This window comes from Melanerpes formicivorus, unplaced genomic scaffold (genome assembly GCF_026170545.1).
Source record: "Melanerpes formicivorus ecotype bairdi unplaced genomic scaffold, bMelFor1.0.p_v2 SCAF_10, whole genome shotgun sequence".
NCBI lineage: Eukaryota > Metazoa > Chordata > Aves > Piciformes > Picidae > Melanerpes > Melanerpes formicivorus.
In genome coordinates this window covers 7260319-7281829 of record NW_027142362.1, presented here as the reverse complement: position 1 = coordinate 7281829, position 21511 = coordinate 7260319, and the positions used below count along the sequence as shown (strand labels likewise).

Here is a 21511-nt window from a genome sequence, read left to right as displayed (position 1 = left end):
CCAAATTGTAGTGCAAGGCAGTCAAGTAGCTCCTTCAGTGAGAAGGCAATGATTGAAAAAGACAAAAAAACTATTCAGATGTATGATGCAAGATTTGCAGGTGCAGTAACTACATACTAGAAAGGCAAAGATGTCTTTTAATCATCATTCAGATTTGTTGCTACCAGAAAAACAGGACAGGAATTTTTACAAGGTCATAGAAGTGGTAAGTAATATGTGGCAGCCATAACTGGTATGTGCCAGTATTGCATGGGAGAAATGGAGATGGAAAGATACGAGCAGACTTTAAAACAAATAAAAGCAGCCAAAATACTCAGTTTAAGAGATTTCTGAGGTCTAGAAGGTGACTAACATCTAACAGCCTTATTTGAGAGGGTCAAGTGACATACTGGAAAACATTAGACGGCTCTGTTTGATGTCATTCATGTGGAAAGTCTGAGAAGCTGTTTAAAAGTTCAAGTGAATCTTAATGCCCCAAATGAGAAACCATTTTGCAAAAATGTAATACAATTAACTGTTTGCCTGCTGAGGTGTAAGCCAGTGTAAACTGGCAGGCTGCAAAGGAGTGTGAAGAGTCAGAGATCCTTCCAGAATCCTGAAAGCTCTGAGGAAAGTTGCATAGAGATGACGCTGGGCGTTACAAAGCCCTCTCTTGCCATGTGTGTCCAGCTGCTCTTGATAGAAACCAGACAACAAAAATCCTGTCTTGAAATCTTTAAAGAGGTTAGGAAAATAGAGTATTAGTGTCTTTTAAAAGGAAAAAAAGTGGTGGGGAGAACCAAACAACTTGTTTCACCTGGGGGAAAAATGGCTCGGCAGGCTGAATTCAGGAAGCAAATGGGAACAATCAGTGTAGCATACAGGTTGCAAGCTTCAGTCTGTGATGTGAGATCTTAGGGTCTGTGGTGGATCCAGGCCTTACACATGTACCATAAATGCCTCTGACAATGTTGTACAAAGCAAGGACTTCAAGGCTAGAAATCAGTGAAAAGGCACAACAAATAATGAGGCCTCCCTCACTGCAATTAGATACAGGGGATACAGGTCAGTGAAGTTTCTGCTCATAAATTGCAAAGCAGCCAGTTAGGAAGCTATAAAGCAGGGTGTGGGGAGAAGCCCAACAGACACTTAAAAACATCATATAATAATGGGTGAGATTCCAGAGCCTGCTGCCCTGGAAAGACACTTTCAAGTGAACATAAAAATCCTTGAAGTGCTGCTCCCACCATGCAGGGCTGCAGAAAAGAAGGAAAACAGTGTTACTGCCAGAGGACTGCAGTGTAAATAAGGGACCTGCCGTTCTCGTTATCTGCTGGTTAGAGCATGACCACAGGGCCTGCTCAGTGTCTCTGTGACCGCAAACAGCCACTCTTAATGGGGGCTGAGGGAGATGAATCCAAATGGCACCATAAATCTTGGAGGTGTTGGTAAGGTAAGGCAGTTAGGATCCTTTTCAGGGCAGAAAGGAGACAGTTTTATTGTTTCTTTTGAAGTGTTTTTTTGTTTTGGTAGCTAATACAGGTGCCTATTTTAAAATCATGTCTTTTAAATACAGCAATGGGTGAGGTGATGCAATCTCGACAGGAAAAGCAACCTGGGCTTTTGAGCAGGCTGTTTTACACAGCCATGCTCCAAGCCAGCTGTGTGCCAGTTTTAGATAAACAGGCTTTGGTGGGTTCACCCCAAGCACAGTGTGCAAATTCAGGCTTTCCATGCAACGGCCCAGGCAGTGCGGCAAAAGACCTGCTTGGTAGATGATAATTTACAGCTCCAAATGGTGCACCCCCTCTTCCCCTGCTAGTCTTGGCCTCCAGCATCTCCAGTTTACCAAACCCAGTGTTAGTTTTTCAGTTGCCAGTGGCATATCTTGGATGAAGTGCTGCATAGGTGCCTGGCTCTCCAGGTATAGCAAAGTGGTGGTAGTGGAGAAAGAAGGTAAGGAGGAGCAGTGTGTGTGTCGGTGCACCAGCCTCTGCAAACTTCAGAGTTACCTTTCACATCTAATGTGGGAAAACTTGATCTCCAAACTCTTTTTTCCCCCGAGTTCTAATTCAACGGCCAAAGACAAGTTCAGAGCTGTAACAGACAAGGCAGCTAAGGCACCCCAAAGGACCTACTTCTGTGCTTAGAGGTGGATATCCTGGGGTGGATGACCAAACTGTCTCTGTCCCCATTTGATGAACAGCTCTGTTACACCCTTTTACTGTGTAAGCTACCATTCTGGTTTTGTAACATGCTCATTGCTGTGGTACCTGAGCACTCATTCTGTGTTGGTATCTTCAGGGCTTCTACTAATGCAGAGAATCACATGTTCCCATTTCTGCCCTGTACCAGCTGGGTAGTTTGCTTCAGCACAGATTAACACCCACCTTTCTGCCCTGCACCCCAGCTGGAGGAGATGCTTTCTTCAGATTTCCTACTTTGTAGACCTTTTAGATTTCCTACCTGTAGACCTACTTCAGACTCCTCAGTAAATGGGCTGGCACACTCACACCATGCAGCTAAGGGTAGGGCTTTTTTGTTCATATACCCAAGCCTACAAATGTATCACTGCAGATTGTTTAAATTCTTTGTGCTCTGCCTTGGGAAGTCTGTGTTAGAACTGTTCTATATGAAATCTGTGCTATGGTTCTTGGGCTTCCCCCCCCCACCCTCCCAGTGTTACTGCTTTGCATGTAACCCAGATGATAAACTCTTATGGATGTTCAGTCATATATCAGTGGAAAATAAATTGAATGTTGTATGCTGAGGGTTTCCTGCTGCTGCCTGTGATTTCTGATCAGATTTTTCTGAGCCTAAGAATATAAAGGCTTCTTTTCTGCTATATGGAAGGGCTTAAAATCCCCCAATCTGGTAAACAATGTTCTTTTCTTGTTCACATTGCTAATAATTATTTCCATTTTGATTTTAATAGCACTTGTTCTTGCTCCATTGCCTACATATTTCTGATCTTTACTGGGTCATCCTCAGTGTTGATACTCACAATAATGAGGAGCATTTATCCCTTTGGGCATGCCTGTAGGTTTCAGTGGGCACTGTAGATGGTTGTCAGTGAGGTAGCTTGTGAAAAAATGATGACAGTTTGTCAAGGAAAAGTAGCTTTGTGTATCCATGGGATTGCACTGTGTAAATCAGCTGTTTCTATTTGCTGAAGTTATTGAATCACACTGACAGCTCATTTGGCTGGTGTCTGCAGGACATATTCTTGTAGCACAATCAGTGAGCAGAGCTCTGAGCTATTCTGTAAATTTCCTTACATTTGATTAGGGCTCTCACCAGCCAGAGGAAAACTGGGGCTGTAAAACTGTTGGTTAGGCAAGGGTTTCGCAAACCAGAAATGGCAAACACTAAGTAACAGAGGAGTGATACCAAATTCCCCTGTAACTTCAGGGAACCTCTGAGAGGAAGAAATCCAAGAGCAGGGGTATCTGGCTTGTGTGGTTTTGGGTTTGTTTGGTATGAGGGTTTTTTTTTTAGGAGAGATGAAAGTTGCTCTTAGGAAATGGAAGATTCAGAATGCAGTAAAACAGACTTTGGGAAATGATCAAATGGAAACTTGTCTGCAACAAATTGCTTTAATGATCGGCATAAATATGTTTTAATTTGGATTAATTACAGCCTGGGAAGACTTTACTTCTAAATAAACTTCAGGAAAATGTCATCCATAATGAATATACTAAATAAACTCCAGTATAAATAAATGGGTCATGGCTCTCCTTCCCACTGAAGAGTTGCTGTGTTTAGGAGATGTAAACAAAGCCCTGCACACACACTGTACCTTGAGGTATTTACGTAACGACAAAAGATCACTTTTTCATTTTCCAACCACCACCAAGGGATTGCAAAGCAATCAAACTTTAACAGCCAATTAATCTCTCTAGATGATGTTTGTGTAGCACTTAACCAGTTTCAGTAAATTAGATCCCTGTGGGCTGGGCTGTTACATTGATAGAAATGTTACTGCTAGCTGCAGGCATTCATTTGCTAGTTTGTGGGAACAGCAGTACTGAAAAATCAGGAGCATATGGAAACAAATTCTCTGCACCTTCTTTAAAAGAAATGCTCTTTGTAGAGAATAGGAGCTTCTGGGAGTTACCCAGCATGGAGCCTCACTAAACTAAAGAAGCAGTTTGTCAGTTCTGTTGGGCCGGAGAGACTGCTGTTAAATTCCCTGTAAGAAACAGAAGAAATCCATTGGGAGGCAGCTGTGGCTAAAGAAAGATAATTCACTGCAATAGCACCCACTTAAGCAAACTGTTAAAGGAGCAGATTTATTTAAGGCAAATATCACTGGAGCATCTAAACAAAATACAACAAAGTAATAATAATAAAACTATAGAACAATTTCCAGGTGAGCAAAAGCTTTCAGGATACATGAGAGGGGGGAAAAAAATAATCTACCAGAAAAGCACCATCCTGGAATGAAACTAGAAAGTTTCCTCCTCAGTGTGCTGGGTTAAGGTTTCTGGGCTCCCAGTGTGTCAGTTGAAACTGTGGAGCAGAACTGCAAATCTCCAAGTGTTTGTTCAACATATCCATCAACAGCCTGGTTGAAGGCATAGGGTGTACTCAGCAAGTGTGTTGATGATGGGAAACTGAGAGGAGTGGCTGACATCCCATCAGCTAGGAGCAAGGCAGGGATCCTGTATCAGGTGAACCACTTCTGTCTGCAGCGGCACCAGTGCTGTGTTCAGGATGCAAACAGGCAGAAGGGAGATGACTGAAAGAGTTTCAGTAACAGTTGCTGATCTATGGAAATGTCAGGAGGTCTGGAAGGATAAATGAATTCCTGACAGAAGGAAGGCACTTGGTAAAAGCCCACAGTTCAGGTTGCTGCTCTTGAAACAGGTAGATAGTCAGTGACACATGGCTGAAATCACATACTGGTGTTGTCACTGATATGTGGAAATCCTTCCTGTGCGGTTGGCTTTTCCTGGTAAGGGTCAGGGAACCTGTGGAAACTCATAAATTGCTGTTGTTACCGGGGAGATGTCAATCCAGGAGTGTCACAGCCTGACCTATTGGTAGAGCAGTTGGAGAGGCAATTGGTTATATATAATATATATAATAGAATTAATTTGCTACAGGATGCCTGCAAATATCTGTACACTGTTCCATGGATGACTGCATAAAAAGCAGGGCCATGAGCAGCTGCTGGGAAAAGCAGGTAGCAGCAAACATGAACTGACCTGTGGATGTGACCAGCTTCTTTTATTTCTACTGATAACTTACAGGCACACATAGTTGACATACACACATAAGTAGCTTACATACACACATGGCTTGCATACACATGTAGCTTACAAGGGGAAGCCTGTAGTATAAATATGCTTTTCATGACAACTTTCTAAGAAAGATGTAGTCTGAATGGTTGCTAATGAAATGCTTTCTCAGAGCACCAGTTTTACTTACTGTTCAGGTGCACAACAGACAAGTTTGAAGAGAGGCTTTTCCTATGTGAGCACTCCTTGGCTTTGAGCTCTGAGCTGAGCTGCTGCCTACACAGGTCTTAGCACTTTTCCAATATGTCCAAGCCCTTACAGAAAGGTTGTGAGCATCACACGTTCTTGTGGTGCCATCTCAGGCTGGAAGTGGAGCAGGAGCCATGCTGGGATGAACTCTTGAAGCAGTGCCTCTGCTTGCTGGCTGGAGACTTGATGCTGTTCTTAATGATTCTGCCACATGGAGGTGATTCTGGCCTGGCCCCCATATTGCAGGTCCTACTGAACAATCTGATTAGCTGTGGTCAGAGAAGGTTGGTGTCTTGTTTGGAGCACAGAGCCTGGTGCGTGCCAAAGCAAAGGGTTGAGCTGATGGTTCTCAGCAAGTGATTGGCCATTGGAATGTGCTGCCCAGGGAGGTGGTGGAGTTGCCATGCCTGAAGATCTTCAAGAAAAGACTGGATGAGGCACTTAATGCCATGGTCTAGTGGATTGGATAGGGCTGGGTGATAGGTTGGACTGGATGATCTTGGAGGTCTCTTCCAACCTGGTTGATACTATGATTCTAAAGCCAACACTGAGGATGTGCTGGGCTAGACAGTATTCCACCCTCCCGTGGCTACTCAGCACAGAGGGAAGGGGAGGGCAAATGACCATCCTGCTTGGAAAGATGAGCCACCAAATGCGGACTTCTTGGCACCAGAGTTCTCAGCAGTGCCTGCAGTGCTCTACACAAGCAGAGAAGTCTTAAATCATTAAGCCTACTGCCCTCATTAGGCATCACTGCAAATACAAGCCAAACCAGCAAGAAGCTAAATATGGCTGTTACTGCTAATGTATTTTTAAAAGTTCTTAATTTTGTTGTGCTTTCTCATTGTGCATATCACCTACCAACCCAGTGCCTCGGGCTAATATTTTTCATTAGCATTCCTATTTATCTTCAGTGAGAATTAGTTACATCTGAAGAAGCATGTGCACAAGATGCATATAAACTATGTCCTGGTGTTGGCAGTTCAGCTGTCCATGCTTGTTAATTTTACTGTAGCCTTAGGGCTCTCGTGCTGACTCTGTTAAGCACCAAGTGCTGTAACTCAGAGTGCTGTGTATGTCAGGCTTTTAAACCTACCTTTACAAATATTTGTACTGGTGGTACTTACCTTGCAGAAATTCTAGGTGCTCAGACTGTGGGGACCCTGAGGTTGGTAGTGCCCTTGTAACATGTTTCAGCAGTTCAGTTCAGGTGGGGGTGGGAGAAGGATAAGTACAAGAAAGGGCAAACTTTGTACAAACAAAGTACTAGGGCAAACTATGATAAAAGTGCACAGCAGGTCCAGGAGGAGAAACTGAGATCTACAAACAGCTTCATGCCATTAGACATCCCTAATGTCTTTCATTAACAGAAAAAAATTGCAAATAAATAACAAATCAAACTCAATCTTTGTGAAATGTAATTAAGTAATTTGCATTGATTCTAAAATGAAAGTGCAGCAGTAACAGCACTTTCCCTAGTGCTCACTGGGGCCAGCTATAAGGGGGAGAGGTCCAGCACACTTGACATAATTGTGGCCTTCCAGTATCTGAAGGGGGCTACAAGAAGGCTGGGGAGGGACTTCTCAGGATCTCAGGCAGTGATAGGACTAGGGGGAATGAAGCTGGAGGTGGGGAGATTCAGGCTGGATGTGAGGAGGAAGTTCTTCACCATGAGACTGCTGAAGCCCTGGAATGGGTTGTCCAGGGAGGTAGTTGAGGCCCCGTCCCTGGAGGTGTTTAAGCCCAGGCTGGATGAGGCTCTGGCCAGCCTGATCTAGTGTGGGGTGTCCCTGCCCATGGCAGGGGGGTTGGAACTAGATGATTCTCGTGGTCCATTCCAACCCTGATACTATGATACCATGACATGCCTTCTGTGCTGGTCCTTGGGAAGTGTGGATCACAGAGCTCAGGACCTTAGCAGTAAATATAGAAGCAGCTTGTTGAGTTATGATAGCTCAGCTACTGTAGATTACTGCTCAACTCCAACAGGTTACTACCTGGAGACACAGCTGCTGTTCACTCAGCCAGGTGTTCCACATCGCCCAAGGCAATGTGAGGATCTGCAGAGTCAAGAAAGAGTGTAAGGAAGGAGCATAGATGGTCAGGATGTGAAAGACTGTGGTGGGATGGGACTGTAGGGCTGGGTGGTATTAAAATTAGAGGAAAGGGATATGGTGTTGAGGCCCTGATTGGGGATGGCATGGGATGCCATCAGGGAAAAGAAGAAGCTGGAGTTCAAGCTTCTCAAAACTACTTGAGGTCTTTAATCTAAGACCTGTTTGCACATCTCTAAACAACAGCAGACAAAAGTATGAGTGCAAGTGATGTGCTTTATTTGCAATTGTACATCCACCAAAGTTCGAGGAGCCTTCTATTGTGTATGACTAAATATTAGACTTTTAGCTACTGGACCCTGTGTTGTTCTGCACTCCTTAGGAGCAGATGTCAACATCTTAGTGAATACATTCCATGTTACCAGGTGGGTATTGGTTTTGGCAGGTTATTCAGAAGTGGCTGATGACATGGAAACCTTTCATTGATTGAGTGTTCACTTTTGACTTGGGATTTGGTTAACTGTTGTGATTTGAAGAATTGCAGAAAATAGTAATAAACATACTGTTGCTGTGAAAGAAGTAAAGCTTGGCAAGCTATCCTTGGAAGAACACACAATGGTTAGGGCACATGTGTCATCAGTTGCTTTTTGAAAGCCCTGACTCCTAGTTTCTAAACCGGCAGGATACCGAATAACCGAAATGCCTAACGAAAAGGAAAGTGTCTGTCAGAGAGGTTGCAGCTTCCTTCTGTAGGAGGATGCTTTAAATATGAAACCTCTTCAAACATTCTGTGTGCAAGCTGCTTAAAAAAGGCAAAAGTTGAGGTTAATATCGCTGTCTGTTTTGAACATATTTCAGCCTTTCAGTTCTGGGCGTGCCGTTGTCAGCGCATGAGATCTTGCACTATCGCTGAGAACAACGGTGCAAGGCTGAGTGTGGATGTGTTTGGATGCACCTAAGGATTTAGTCACAGGCAACACAGACAGTTATGTAAAGCATATCCTGGGGAAAGGCATTATGGAGGAGCTCTTCTCATGATGTAATTCTTTAAATAAAAAATTAAAATGTTCAGCTGAATCTCATTGGTGATAGTGAGCTCTGTGCCTGGCTCTGTGAACTCCAGAAGCCTTTAATCTTCTGCATTTGCTGCAGTTGCACCTACTTCAAAGCACTGCTGCAGGCATTGGAAAGGATCCTGGCACTCGATGGGAATAGGGTGGGGATGTGAAATTCTGTCATCACTTGGAAAGTGCAGCCCTTGCTGAAGTGGCAGTGTGGTCTGTCCTTACAAGAGGGCAGCAGCATTATGCAACCACCTTGGGAATGGAGGGAAACGCATCTGCTTTGGCTGGCATTTGGAAATTCTCTGAGCTCTTTTAATTTAAAAAACTCCCCTCTGAAAATCAACCCTGAGAAGTATTTGACAAACCTGAGGGGAGAGCTGAACATACCATGGGAATGATAGCTGGATGTCTGTATCAATAAATGCCATCCTGTCTTGTGCTGTTGAACCCAACTGTAAGAAGACAAACCCTGGATACAATCCAGACATTGATATATGGGCTCTGGTGGAACTGGAATGTGGTAAAGGATCTAGAGTAAGGGCTAGAAAAGAGGGAGTGAAAGTTAATTTGAAGAGGTAGAGCTGTGTTGTAACAAAGAGGGTGGTGCCAACTGTAGCCATTATCAGCTGACAGACAGCTGATGTTTTAAGAAACAAAATCTACCTTGGCTCTTGGCAAGTTTTAGGTGAGCTAACAGTGCAATGGAGAGTGATGATGCCTTACAAGAAGCCAACCCCATGCTACTGATATCAGTACTGACCACTGTGAGAATGATCAAACTTGTCATTTAAATATTTGTCCTTTTTCAGTACTCACATGTTGGTGTGAATACACACAAAGAGCCTGACACTCATGGGTGCCTTGGTTTCATATTGGCTTATATTTGAGGAAAAGATTCAGCCAGAAAAGTCTCAGTTGTTAATCTATTTGTTGTTAATATATTTCCTTACAGAATCACCAAGGTTGGAAGAGACCTCAAGGATCATCAAGTCCAACTTGTCACCACAGACCTCATGACTAAACCATGGCACCAAGTGCCACGTCCAATCCCCTCTTGAACACCTCCAGGGATGGTGACTCCACCACCTCCCTGGGCAGCACATCCAAGAGCTAACAACACTCTCAGTGAAGAACTTTCTCCTCACCTCGAGCCTAAACTTCCCCTGGCACAGCTTGAGACTTACTCTGAGTTGTGCTGCAGTATATACATCTGGTGCTTTGACCTGCAAAACTACAGACTGCTTTTGACTGAAGTAATTTAATTATGTGAGAAGGTGTAAGGCTTTTATGGTACTTAGATTCTCTTTTATTTCAAAAGCCATAAGAAGAGCATCCCACAACTAAATTTCGGAGGAGTATACTCTGTAATGTACTTCAGGCTGCCATTGCTATGAAGAATTACAATTCTTGAAGTATATAACAGTTACTGCATGCTCCTAAAAGTGAAATCTAAGTGCATTGTAGATATTGTCTTATGCAGTGCACTTAAGTTATGAGTTCCTGTGGTGCTAGGAACAGGAGGCAGTTTCCAAGGTGCTCCCAGGTTGCATAATTTCTTGCATTTGTTTCAGTAACCAACGAGTTTCAAATAACCTGTACCACCAATCTGCCAGTGCAAGCTGAGTCGATAGAAAATGTCTTTGGAGGATAAGATACATTTCAAGACAATGCTCAGACTTCTAGATTTTGGCATGATACTGCAATAGCTTTGTTAGCTCCAGTGCTGCACGTCTGTGTGCCCAGTTACCACAGTGGAAGGACAGCACTTTCCCCGTTAGAGCCAGGAGGAAGAGGGATCATAGTGTCCATAAGTTGATTCTAAAAATGAGACTAGCACAGGCTATGACTCAAAATTAACCTAGAAATAAAAAAAAATTACCTTCTTAAGTAATTTACCTCCAATGTTTAATTGCTCTTGGAAGGGAAGGAACTAGACTGCACTTTGATCTGTGCTTAATAAACTTGATGGTGGTTTACACTTTCTTCTGTTATGAAAGATCAAAAGCCATGAACCTGAGATGTTCTTGGATTTTGCATGTTTAATGTGCTGTTGTGCTGGTGTTGGGGTTGGAGACAGTGCTGCTTCCTCAAGGCAGTACACTCAGAACAGGCAGTTATTACTGTGATAATCATCCTTTGTTAATGTTAGAGATGTCCCAGAAGAATATAACCTGTTCATACCACACGACTTCTCTTAGCTCAGTTAGTTGGCAAAGACCAGCCAAAAGAATTCCAACAAAAACTAACCTGCAGGCCCCCATATTATATCCTGCCTGGTGCATCTTTCTTTATAGGGCTTGCAAAGTCCACAGACAACCTGTGTGTCGTGATGTCAGGCAATCAGCACATCCTGTGCCTAAAAAACCCATGACACACAGCCAATGCTGACATCAGGTAAGTTAGGTGTAGTACTAGACATGATATCATTCACGAGGAACATGTGTTCCTTCTAATTAATCTTGAGTAGGACACAGCTTCTTACCTGCCCAGGCAAGAAGGGATTCAAAATTGCTGTACACTTGCAGAGTGAGAAATCAGGCTGCTGGATTCAGCCCAGCCTCCCAGCTGCCTGCAGAGATGCATTTTTACAAGTACTGCAACTGCAATATTAGTGTTGAGTTTTTAATTGCATGATTAAAATGTGATTATTTTAATCAGTGTAGTTTATGCCACAGATATTTTGCTGTGTAACCACATGCAACACAACCGCTGCATGACTGTATGAATCATGCAGTATGTAAGTGGAGGATTCCATAGGTGACGAGAAGGATACAGGGGAAACAGTTTAAACTCAGCTGAACTCCTATGTGATACATGTATATATATCACCCTCTACTTTTAAGCCTTGCTTAAGATATGAATGTCATCTACAATTATTTTAGGCTTCACATCCATAATTAGGGCTGCCCCTACAATTATATTTCTCTTGTCTTTCCTGCATGTTTCTTTTTGTCCAGCATGACGTAAGATAAAAATGAATTGGTCTGGGATGGCTGCAAATTAGATAACTACAGGGGAAAAATAAAAAGCCCTACAAATGCAATTTTACCAGCTGTTCATCTTTGGTTTTTCCTTTTCCCTTTTTCATTTCCCAGATTGCTGTAGTCTGAGAAGAATTGCCTGCTTTCCCCAAAGCTGCACGCCCTAACAATGCTGTATGATGTGTACGGAACAATCTGTGAAACACCAGCGCTCCAGCTTTTGGTAGCATCCACTGCATCAACGGAGCAGTCCATGGCAGACTGATTCTGCAAGCTCAGCGATCCTAAGCTGTGAGACCACCTGGGAATCCTGGCGATTTTAGGCACAAATCAAGAGTCAAGGTCAAAATCTTGGCAAATATTAGACCACAGATGCTGAATGAACAGAAAGATTTCACTGCCATTGCTGCTGCTGAGCTGACAGATGGGAATAAAATCCCACAAACAGCCCTTCTTCTTTCCCCCAGTATAAGCTTTCTGCTGCTCTGCGAATGGCTCATCGCACCCAGAAAGCAGCACTCTGCAGTTGTCTGTTTGGGCTAATGATACCATGCATTATCTGTCCATGAAAATGAAAAACAAGACAAAAAAAAGGATTGAGGAAAGACAAAAAAAATCTCTTCTGTTTTTCTCTCATGAGACAATGCAGAGCTGATATTACCACGAGACAGAGAAGGCGAGAAGAGAGTGGCTGCTGCGCCTGAAAAATGAGACTGGAACTTGAGTTTTGTCCGTTTCAGCCTAATGAGGGGTTTTGAAACAGAGTTGTTCTGGGGAAGGGCTCATAACATAAGGATACAGCTCTGCTAGCTTTGGTTTTGCTGCAAATCTGTAATGGGAATTAAAAGGAAAAGGGAAATTAATTACCACTGCAGGAAGGCTAGAAGCCAGCCTTTCTACCTCTATGATTGTCTGAGCATCATGAATGAATATGCTTTTCTCAGTGCCTGACACTCCTAGTTGTTGTCATCTCTAACATCTCCTGTTTTTTTTTTGTACATTATGACCTTCTAGCTGACAAGTTGATGTTTCACTTTGTTGAGAATGGTGATGTGTAACTTTTTCTGTGATCCAGTTTTTTAATGGCATTGTGTGTGGGCTTACCTGGTGATGAGCACCAAGAGCACCCCTATTGTTTGTCAGCTATTTTCTTACAGATGAATGGTCTCTCTCTTCTCTCAATACTTTGACCTGAGAAGAATTTATTGTTTGAGAAGGTTTTTTTTTTCCCCTTCTATATTTTTCTCCAGAAGGTCTGGAAGATGGCAATCAAATTTCACTAAGATCCAATCAGATTTTCATGAAATTGAGACAGAAAATGAGGTTGCTTCCCCATCTCCATTTTTGACAGGTTTGCACTTTTATTTTTAAGTTGCATCTCTCACTTCCCTGCTCTGGTGATCACACACCAGTAGTCACAACATTGTCTGCTTCTCAAGAGAGAAAGAGTGGGCTGCTGAGGAGCTCAGTGTGATGGCAGAGTTCTTGCTCCTGCTCTCCTGAAATTTTGGTAACACCTCTCTATGTCTGAACTACAAGAGCAGGGTGTGTGTATTCTTGGCTGCCACTGCTGAGTTGTCTGGTATAGCTATGGTGTTGCCCTGTAAACATCTCTGAAGAAAACCAGCACTGTAGTGGAAAGGGAAAGCTAACAGGAGATCTGTGTAGTGCTCACAGACTGATTATAGGTAGGAGAGATTTTTCCAAGTCATTATAACATGGGATGCAAGTCAGCTTCCCTAGAATCAGTGCTTAAGGTAGTTTAAGATCTGTGCTTCTGAAGAGCTCCAGGTGTGACTCCAAAGTGCAAGTCTTTCACAGCACCAGGCAGATAACATGCTGTTTTGTGGTGGGCAGTTACCTAACTTTGTTGATTTGCCCATCAATATGCTTTATATTTTCCAGTTTCCTTAGTTCTGCTCTTTGCAACTGAGCTCACAGGAAAGCAGGGTGAGGTATTGGCTTCCCTCATATCCAGGGCACACGTCGCCCTTCTTCAGGAGAGCCAGTTTTGGTTCTCTGTTGTTCTAATCCTCTGCTTTTCCACTTGTTTTTCTTGGTGTTTTCCCTTTCTGCTACAGGATTCCTCTGTGGGCAGAAAAGTGGTGGTGGTGTGTGTTTTCCCAGGGTGCTTACTGTGTGCAACAGTGATGAATAAAATGGTTGTGGGAGCCAAATACGTGATAAATGTCTTCTTTGGCCAGCTGTTTATCTGCCTGGGATTTTGAGTGAATGGATGGCATAGATATGCAGCAAAAAGGGCTGGGGGAAGAACTTAAAGATAAAACATCTCTTTTTCTTATTTCTCCCCTCCCCCCCCAATATTGTCCTTCCCCTACTGCTTTATTGAAAAGCAAACCAACTGAGTAATGCTGTAACCAAGTCTAGAAAAACACACTGCTAAAGACATCATCATAAAGGGGAAGGATTAAAAGATGTGTCCTGTAATCCTGGGCCCAAATGCCCACCTGTTCACTGTTTGCTGGTGTTCAGTACTGAGGCATAAGGGCCAAGCTTTGTTTACATGTTGCACCCATTAAAACCCGAGAAATACTCATTAGCCAGGAGTGAATCTCCCCATTTGTATGCTGAGATGACAGGTGTGTCACCCAGAGGTGTGCCTGTGGAGGCTGTACCACAGCAGGCAGTGGTGTGGTGCTCTGTGTGGTGCTAGTCTCTTCTTTTTCAGCTGAGCTCATCTGTGGGAGCAGCTCGTGCTATTCACTGACTTGCATCTTAATATTTGTTTCCATCCTTATACTTGAAACGCTGTAGAATTAGAACTGTGAACAAACCAGCCTGGCAAACCTGGCAGGCTCTGGCTTTGTTCATGGAGGCAGATCTAATGTTCTTTGGCAATTTTTTTTTCCAGAGAAACCATCTTGTAAAATACACTATCTGCCAGATTCTCAACACCAAGCTGTTCCTGTTAGGACACGGTGTTAATGGCTCAGTAGAAAATGCAATGCCTAGTGCAGAGTGAATCTGAAATCCTGTAGCAGCCTTGATTGTCAGCTGAGCTGACTGTCTTGTGAGTGCAGTGGCTGCCATCTGTCCATTTCCCCAGCAGCCTGGGCAGGGGGAAGGGGCTGTGTGTGGAATCTTCAGAGCTGGCATGGGGCCAGTTTGCCCCAGGTCTGCTTTCCTGTGTTTTTGTAACAGATGTTGTGCCACATGCCCAAAGCTGCTGCCTGTCAGCTGCTGCCTGTGCGCTCACATTTTCAGTTTTGGGGTGTAACTGTCTTTGACACAAGATTTGCATTTATTTTAGCAGCCTATTATGGGGTGCCTTTGTTATAACAATAATCTGAGGAAAGAGCTGGAGAGAAAAGCTCTAGGCCTCCGTCACAGCTTTTCTGGTGACTTCAGCAGATGTTGGATTGGACCAAGGTTAACATATTTCATCTTGTACATACAATTGTGTGCACTTTGAAGGACAGCATTTATCATGCACTTGGTATGGAATTAAGGAGCCCTCAAGCTTACCTTGTGCTTTCACAGAATTCAGTGGTCCCTGCTCATCTGGGGTGCTCCCAAAGTATTTATAAACATGGACACTCTGCACAGACAAAGTAGACATTACACTGAGTCATTCTTCCTCTGTTATCTTCCACACATGACCTCATTCCACTGCAAGCCAGGTGATCCTAAACTTATGCAAAGCAGCCAAGATGAGGTGAAGATTTGGAAACTGCTGTGTTTTTCACTTCCATGATTAAAATGCCTTCCTCTGAAGCTTGGTTGCTGTCAGAGTAGCAGGAGGGAATTATTATCTTCCTATAGCAACCCCTGCTGCTAGGAAAGATTTTTTTCTTTCCTGCCTTTTCATTAAAAAAAGAAATAAAATGGACAAGGAAAAAACCCAAAGATCAGTTGAGCAATCCAACCTGTGCCTTCACGTATTTCTGTACACTTTCTACATGCCATCCATTTCAGGTTTGCTGCATGAAAGCGATAACATGGTTATGCACAGGATCTTTTTGTTTCCACCCTAGTTTAGATAATTTTATAGTGGGCTGCCTGTAAGATCTCTTGGAGGGTGGAAAAAAACCCATGGCTTGGCTGTGTGCAGCTCTGGAAGCAACTGCCCATTGCTTAGCTGCTGACCACGTGTGTAAATAAAGTCCAAGAGGTGACCTGGTCTGCGTGATAGAAACAGGAGACTTCTGTTCTCTGTTACTCCTTTGTCATTGTTCAGTGGAAAGCTTGTAGGGCGTTTCTTCAGTGCGTGGCTTAATTTGTGTGTTGACTTTGTACATATTCAGAGCTTCTTTGAGCTAAAAATATTTGGGTTTGAGTCTCTGATTTTTGAGATATTAACTGAAGGTGTGCAACGTTAAAATGTGATTACTAAGCAGTCTCTGTGGCTCAGTCTGTTGAATGCCATTTGCCTGTCAGGGAAATACATCCCATGTGCAGGGAACAATGCTGTAGTGCTGCAGATGTACTTAGAATATCCTAAGCTTTGGGAAAGGCCTTCATAATATTTTCAGTTGGAATATGGAGCAGGTAGTTAATCCAGGATCTCAGGGTGAGAAATGCTGCTAGTTCATGCTGTGTGCGCAGACATCTGTTCCTCAGCAACAAACATCTCTCTTCCCAGATAAATTATTTGCAAATGTTAAAATACAGCTATACAGTAAAAGTTTAATGCCTGTGAAACAACATGGAAGGCTGCAAATGCCTCAGTATATGGAATATAATTTGCAGTGACAGAAACGAACATCCCAGAGTATTTATGGGCGACTGCTGCCATGTAAAAAGGAAACAAAGAATTCACTTCACCGTTCCAGCAGGGCAGGCTTTGCAGAGGTACCTGCTATGGGTTTAAACAAGGCAACAAATGTTTTCTGTTGCGCAGTAATAGGAGAGACAGTGTGTTGGTTTGCAGCTGAAAATGTGTAGCTGCTTTCCCAAAGGTTGGAAGTAATCTTACTAAAGCAGAACAAACTCTTACAATGTCAAGATGCCGAGCAGAGGGTGGACAGAAAAACTTCCCTGAAGTCAGCTGAAGAGGTGGCATTTGTTTAGCTTACAAAATACTGTGCCTTTCTGTAGCTGCCAGCATAAAAAGAGAGGCAGAACAAGCAGCAACTACCACAAATATTTATTTTCTATAGCATACATAGTCTAAGTTACACAGAAGCAAGTGTCTGCAGTATTCCTCTAAGACATAGACAGCAAATTCTGTAGTAGGAATAGAATCAGGACAGTTTCTCTGATTCTTACCTGTTTGGTCCAGAGACAGATGTTGTCAGTTCTGGTGCTTGTTGCCAGTGCTCCAGGTTGCAGCAGAACTCTCTGCGTTCTGGGTATGCATTGGTGTAGATACTGAACCAGATCTGATTAACCATGGCACAAATAGTTTGGAAGACAAACAGGTTGGCAGTAGAAACAAAGAACTTGGAAGTTCCTGTAAATAAATCTTATGCAGAAGCCTTACTTTTTAATCTCCTATCTGTCCTTCTAATCCTCAAGTCAGGCACTCTCCCTCCCCCTTGAGTTTTTTCCATTGCTTAGCAACACTCATGGGTGAACTTACAGAGGAGCTTTGTTCCCAGATGTGATTTCAGTAATATTTGCAGGCTCAACAGTTCTGAGATGTGAAAATCAGCCCCCTTCCTCCCCACCACTATTAGCCTACTTTATTAAATAATCTCTCTTCTTCTCTCCTTCTGCACCCCAGGCGTGTTTCAGGGTTTTTTTTTCTCCATTGTTTTGATCTAACTAGGAGTGATGTGGAAGGAGGGGGGAGGTTCAAATAAAGCTTTAATTATGGAGGGCACTCATACAATATGTGCAACAAAGCTGTGTGTTGGGCATAGAATTGGAGGATAAATGTAGAATGGGTCAAGAAAAGAACTGTTCTTTCTCTCCACTCAGTCTGATTTTTGAGGTTGAGACTGAATAAATGGTATTTTTTATGCCAACTGTCACAGGCTGAGTTGGTATGACCAACTGCATATTACAATATAGCCTTGAATAATCATTTTAAGTAGGGAGAAGCTACAGTAGCTAATTGCTTCCTACATAGTTTCCCTAATTTTGGCAACACAGTGACACATCAGCACTTCCTAGAAACGTTGGGTTTGCCAGGCTAAACTGTAGCTGTATTCAGCCCTGTTTCTGGAGGAGGATCTGGTTTAGCCATTCTGATTCTGTTTTCCTTCCCCTGGCTATTTTTCTGCAGTTCACTAAACTTTCAGTTCTGGGTGGGTTTTGTGTGTTTTCTCCTTCAAGCCAAATGATGTTAAGGTAAGTCTCTTTGATCCCAGGGACAAACTAGATCACTCACAAAGGAGACTTCTGCTGAAATGCCAACATTTCTGTTGAAGTCTCTCTCAATTTATGTGAAGAACACCATCTTTATATGAAAGGCCTATGCAAAAGCTAGTGGTAAGTCCTCGAGAGTTACACTGCTCCCACAGTGCTGATGTTTCCTTGGAAATTCCTCATGTTTTGAAGTGGAAGATTTGCCAGTCATGGTGAGACCTTGGAGTTTTTGCCAGGCAGAATGATCAGATGAAAGGCTTCTCTGTTTTAGGCATCTGTCCTGGGTTTTGAGGTTGACACTTAGGTGAACTACCTATCTTGTGAAATCAGTAATTTTGGGTGGCCTGTTGCTCAGAAGGGATGAGGAATACACACACACACACACACACACACACATGTTCCCTCAGCTCAAAAAGTGTTTATTAGTTATTTATTTATTTAGCCTGGAACAAAGATAAATGCATGACTTTGAATGTGTGTACAAAAAGATCTGGAAAACCAGGTCTGGAAAAGTGGAGAAACTTGAGTCCTGCTGTTTGAGTGTCTTCAAGGACCACACAGGAGTATCACTCTTGTTCTTTGTTCTAAGGGCCTGGATCATGCAGATTATAGTTGTGAAAAAAGAGATTACACAGCTGGTTCCCCCCTCCACTCTTATCCTTAATTTATGCTCATTTTACCAAGGGTTCCACCCCCCACTCCTATAAGCTCTTTTCTTCCAATCTGACAAACTACTATTTGAATTTGCATGTTGGTTGGGAAAATGAAAGGCATGGAGGTTTTTGGTTCATTTTTAACTCATGAGAAGGCACTATGCATCTGGAACGTTTCTGCTGCTGAACTCTAGCACATGGTGCTGTCACGTTGGTACCTTTCCAGCTCTCTCACCCTTGTGACTCTGTTTTTGTGAGAGAAAACATGAGATGTTTGTGTGCAGCTGAGGATGGAGTGGGGCCTTGGACTGAGCACAAACCCAAGTGTCGCTCTGGTATAAAACTGGTGTGCAAAGCAGATTTGCCGTTACAGACACCACCCTTTGTGCTGCACGCAGAAGTCTCCCCCGTGAGATGTAAACGTGCCATATGTGAACAGACAGTTAGAGACAAAAGGAGGGCACTGAGCTTTCCTTCTCCCCGTGTTTTAAAATCGAAGAACCAGTAAGTGCGACAGGCGAAATCCTGCACCCAACTGCTTTTGTTGTTACTGCGGTGCAGTGTTTCAAGGGGTCCACCCCGTTTTTAAGGGAGCTATTGCAGCTTGTTCAAACCCCCCGCTCGGCAGCTGAGCGCTGTGCGATCCCCGCCTCCTGCGCCGGGATCCGAGCGCCCGGAGCTGTACGCTGGGAGCGGTGGTGGAGCCCTCCTGTGGCTCAATTGAGTCGGTGCAGCTTCCCATCCACGGGCTCCGAGGGTGGGACACTGACCGTTTAGGCCTGACACCTGGGCCAAATCTCGTTAGGATTACACCCTATTAGCCCTATAAAGACGCTGCAAACGCAAGCGAGGTGTGAGTGTGTTTGGTCAGGATAAATTCTGTTTCTTTGTATGCGTTCTGTTCGTGTTTCATTGAATGTACTCCTAAGGCACACAGGAGAGGCAAGTAGCAAACAACCCACCTAGTGATTCAGGCTCTGCTCCTGCAAGTTCTTAGGCACTTGGCAAATTGAGTTTTTGCAAACAGTTTTGTTTATCCTGTTCCACAAACTAGCTTTTTGTGTGTAAGAGCTCTTAAAATTAGGGCTTAAAGGGATGTTTTTGTTCTGTTACAATAGGTATTTCCATCAGACATCAGTAGGAGCAGGAGTGAACTTTAAACAGGTAAGACTTTATTGTTTCTAACGTGGCTGCTCTAATGAGGGCATGTTGCCTCATCATTTTTTTGAGATGAACTCCACATAGCAATCAAAGAAGAGTTCTGTTGAAAAATCATTTGTACAGTGTGACCCGTAGGTACTGCCTGTCTCACAAGACTGAGCTGTTCTCTTTGTGATTTGCTCTCCTTCCTACCTCTGCCTTTATTTTGCTAAGACAAAGCAAAGCCTGTGCAGTCCCTTTGGAGCACGTATGGAAGCGTGCCATCTGATGGCTGCAACTGCTTCATTTTCTTTGACTGTGCAGGATAAGTTAGCTCCATGTGGAGCTTTACCTCCTGTGGACATCAGGATAGTATGTGAAATATTTACCATTTTAATTGTGTAAGGCTTCACTGAAAGCCTTATTTTTCTTGCCATGTGTCATTTAGAGAGGTAGTGCTGTACTACAGCTGAAAATGGGAGCCCTGACAGACAGGGAGTGTGGCACTTGTTTAACAAAGAACAGCATGCAGGCTCCTCATATTATGCTGCTTAAGGCTATGTAATTCTATTTTCTTCTGTAGATTTTTATTTCATTGCTTTAGCGTCTGCAATACAGAAGCTTTCAGTGTTCAATGGGAAAAAGAAATAATAATTCAAAGCCTGCCTAACGTGATGCCATGTGCAGCATAATTTTGGGGTTGCAGAAGAGATGTTTACTTTTGGCTTCAGTGTGGTGCACAAAGAATATGGAACCTTTTAATAAAACAACCAAAAAGACCCCAAACAAACACAACAAAACCCCAACCCCACATACCAAAACCCTTTCTGTTTTCATGCTTTTTAATATTCCTGTTTGGTTGGGGTTTTTTTTTTTGACTGATTTGGTGTGTGTATATATATATATATTTGGTTTTAATTACCTTCCCACACAACCCTATTATTAGTTCAATTAGATGATGCTTTTCATGACACAGTGCAAGCGGCGCATCCTTCAGGCAAAATCATTAAGTTTTGTTTAATCACCATATTGGGGAACAATCCGACTCTTTCACGTGGATGAAACCCAGCCTTTAATGGCAATTTTTTTCCTCATACTCTCTGCCCTGCATTTAGTCATGAAAAAAAACCCCAAATCTGATAGGAAAAGAAGATATTTACTATTTATGTAAACAGAACTTTTTCATCGCTCCAGCTCAAACCGCTTGTCTCAAGAGCATTCACCCATATAAAAGGCTACCATGGTTTAATTATCTGAAGATGTGGAGTCAGTGTTTTGGGGTTTTTTGTTTGCCTTATTCTCCTCATCTGCTTTCAAACCCTGTTATGAGCCCCTGGCTTTTGGGTGGTTGTTGTTTTTTTTGCAGGGACTATAGCATACTGCAAAATGTGCTGTAGAGAAATAAATTACATTGAGCGTGAGTTAAAAATGATTTCTCTAGTCCAAATAGAAGTTTTTGTCGGGCTCTTCTCTTGCAATTCCCAATTTTGGTATTGACTAGAAGATGAAATACCTAAATGCTAGAAGAATCATAGTCCTACTAACTGTCACCTGGGTGCAAAGTTAAGAGTGGGGCTGAGACACCTGATGGTGTTTCTATGTTTGTGCCAGTTCTGCAGGTTTCTGCAGTTTCATGTAAAGTTCCAAGCAGATCCTTTGTGAACCAGAGCTGAAGCTCTCCTAAGATTCACCCTTCATTGACAGCCCTTTCTCCTCCTTTGACATGCTTAGGATTTGCTTTGTGCCTGGTATGCTTCCTCTTCCTGCCCTCTTCACTCATTCTGACTAGGTAGAAATCGTAGTGTGAAAAATAGCTTCACCTGGATTCCAGCTAGAAGAATGATGCCAGTGCATGCCAGTCTATATCCATCACTG

At 43.1% G+C, this 21511-nt stretch overlaps 2 long non-coding RNA genes across 3 annotated transcripts in view; one reads left to right on the top strand and one right to left on the bottom strand.

Moving 5' to 3' along the window:
- LOC137443636 (uncharacterized) overlaps positions 1 to 15908 on the top strand; it is a 50750-nt gene extending 34842 nt beyond the window's left edge. For both annotated transcript variants that reach the window (XR_010987963.1, XR_010987964.1), the window contains exons 4-5: positions 9542 to 9865; positions 11685 to 15908. This is a non-coding gene — a long non-coding RNA (uncharacterized lncRNA). The remainder of the gene's footprint in view (positions 1 to 9541; positions 9866 to 11684) is intronic.
- On the bottom strand, positions 3411 to 17019 carry LOC137443637 (uncharacterized). Its single transcript, XR_010987965.1, has 3 exons — positions 16800 to 17019; positions 15057 to 15129; positions 3411 to 5018 (listed from the first exon to the last, which is right to left on the bottom strand). It is a non-coding gene; the product is annotated as an uncharacterized lncRNA (long non-coding RNA).
- Between the last annotated feature and the right edge of the window lie 4492 nt (positions 17020 to 21511).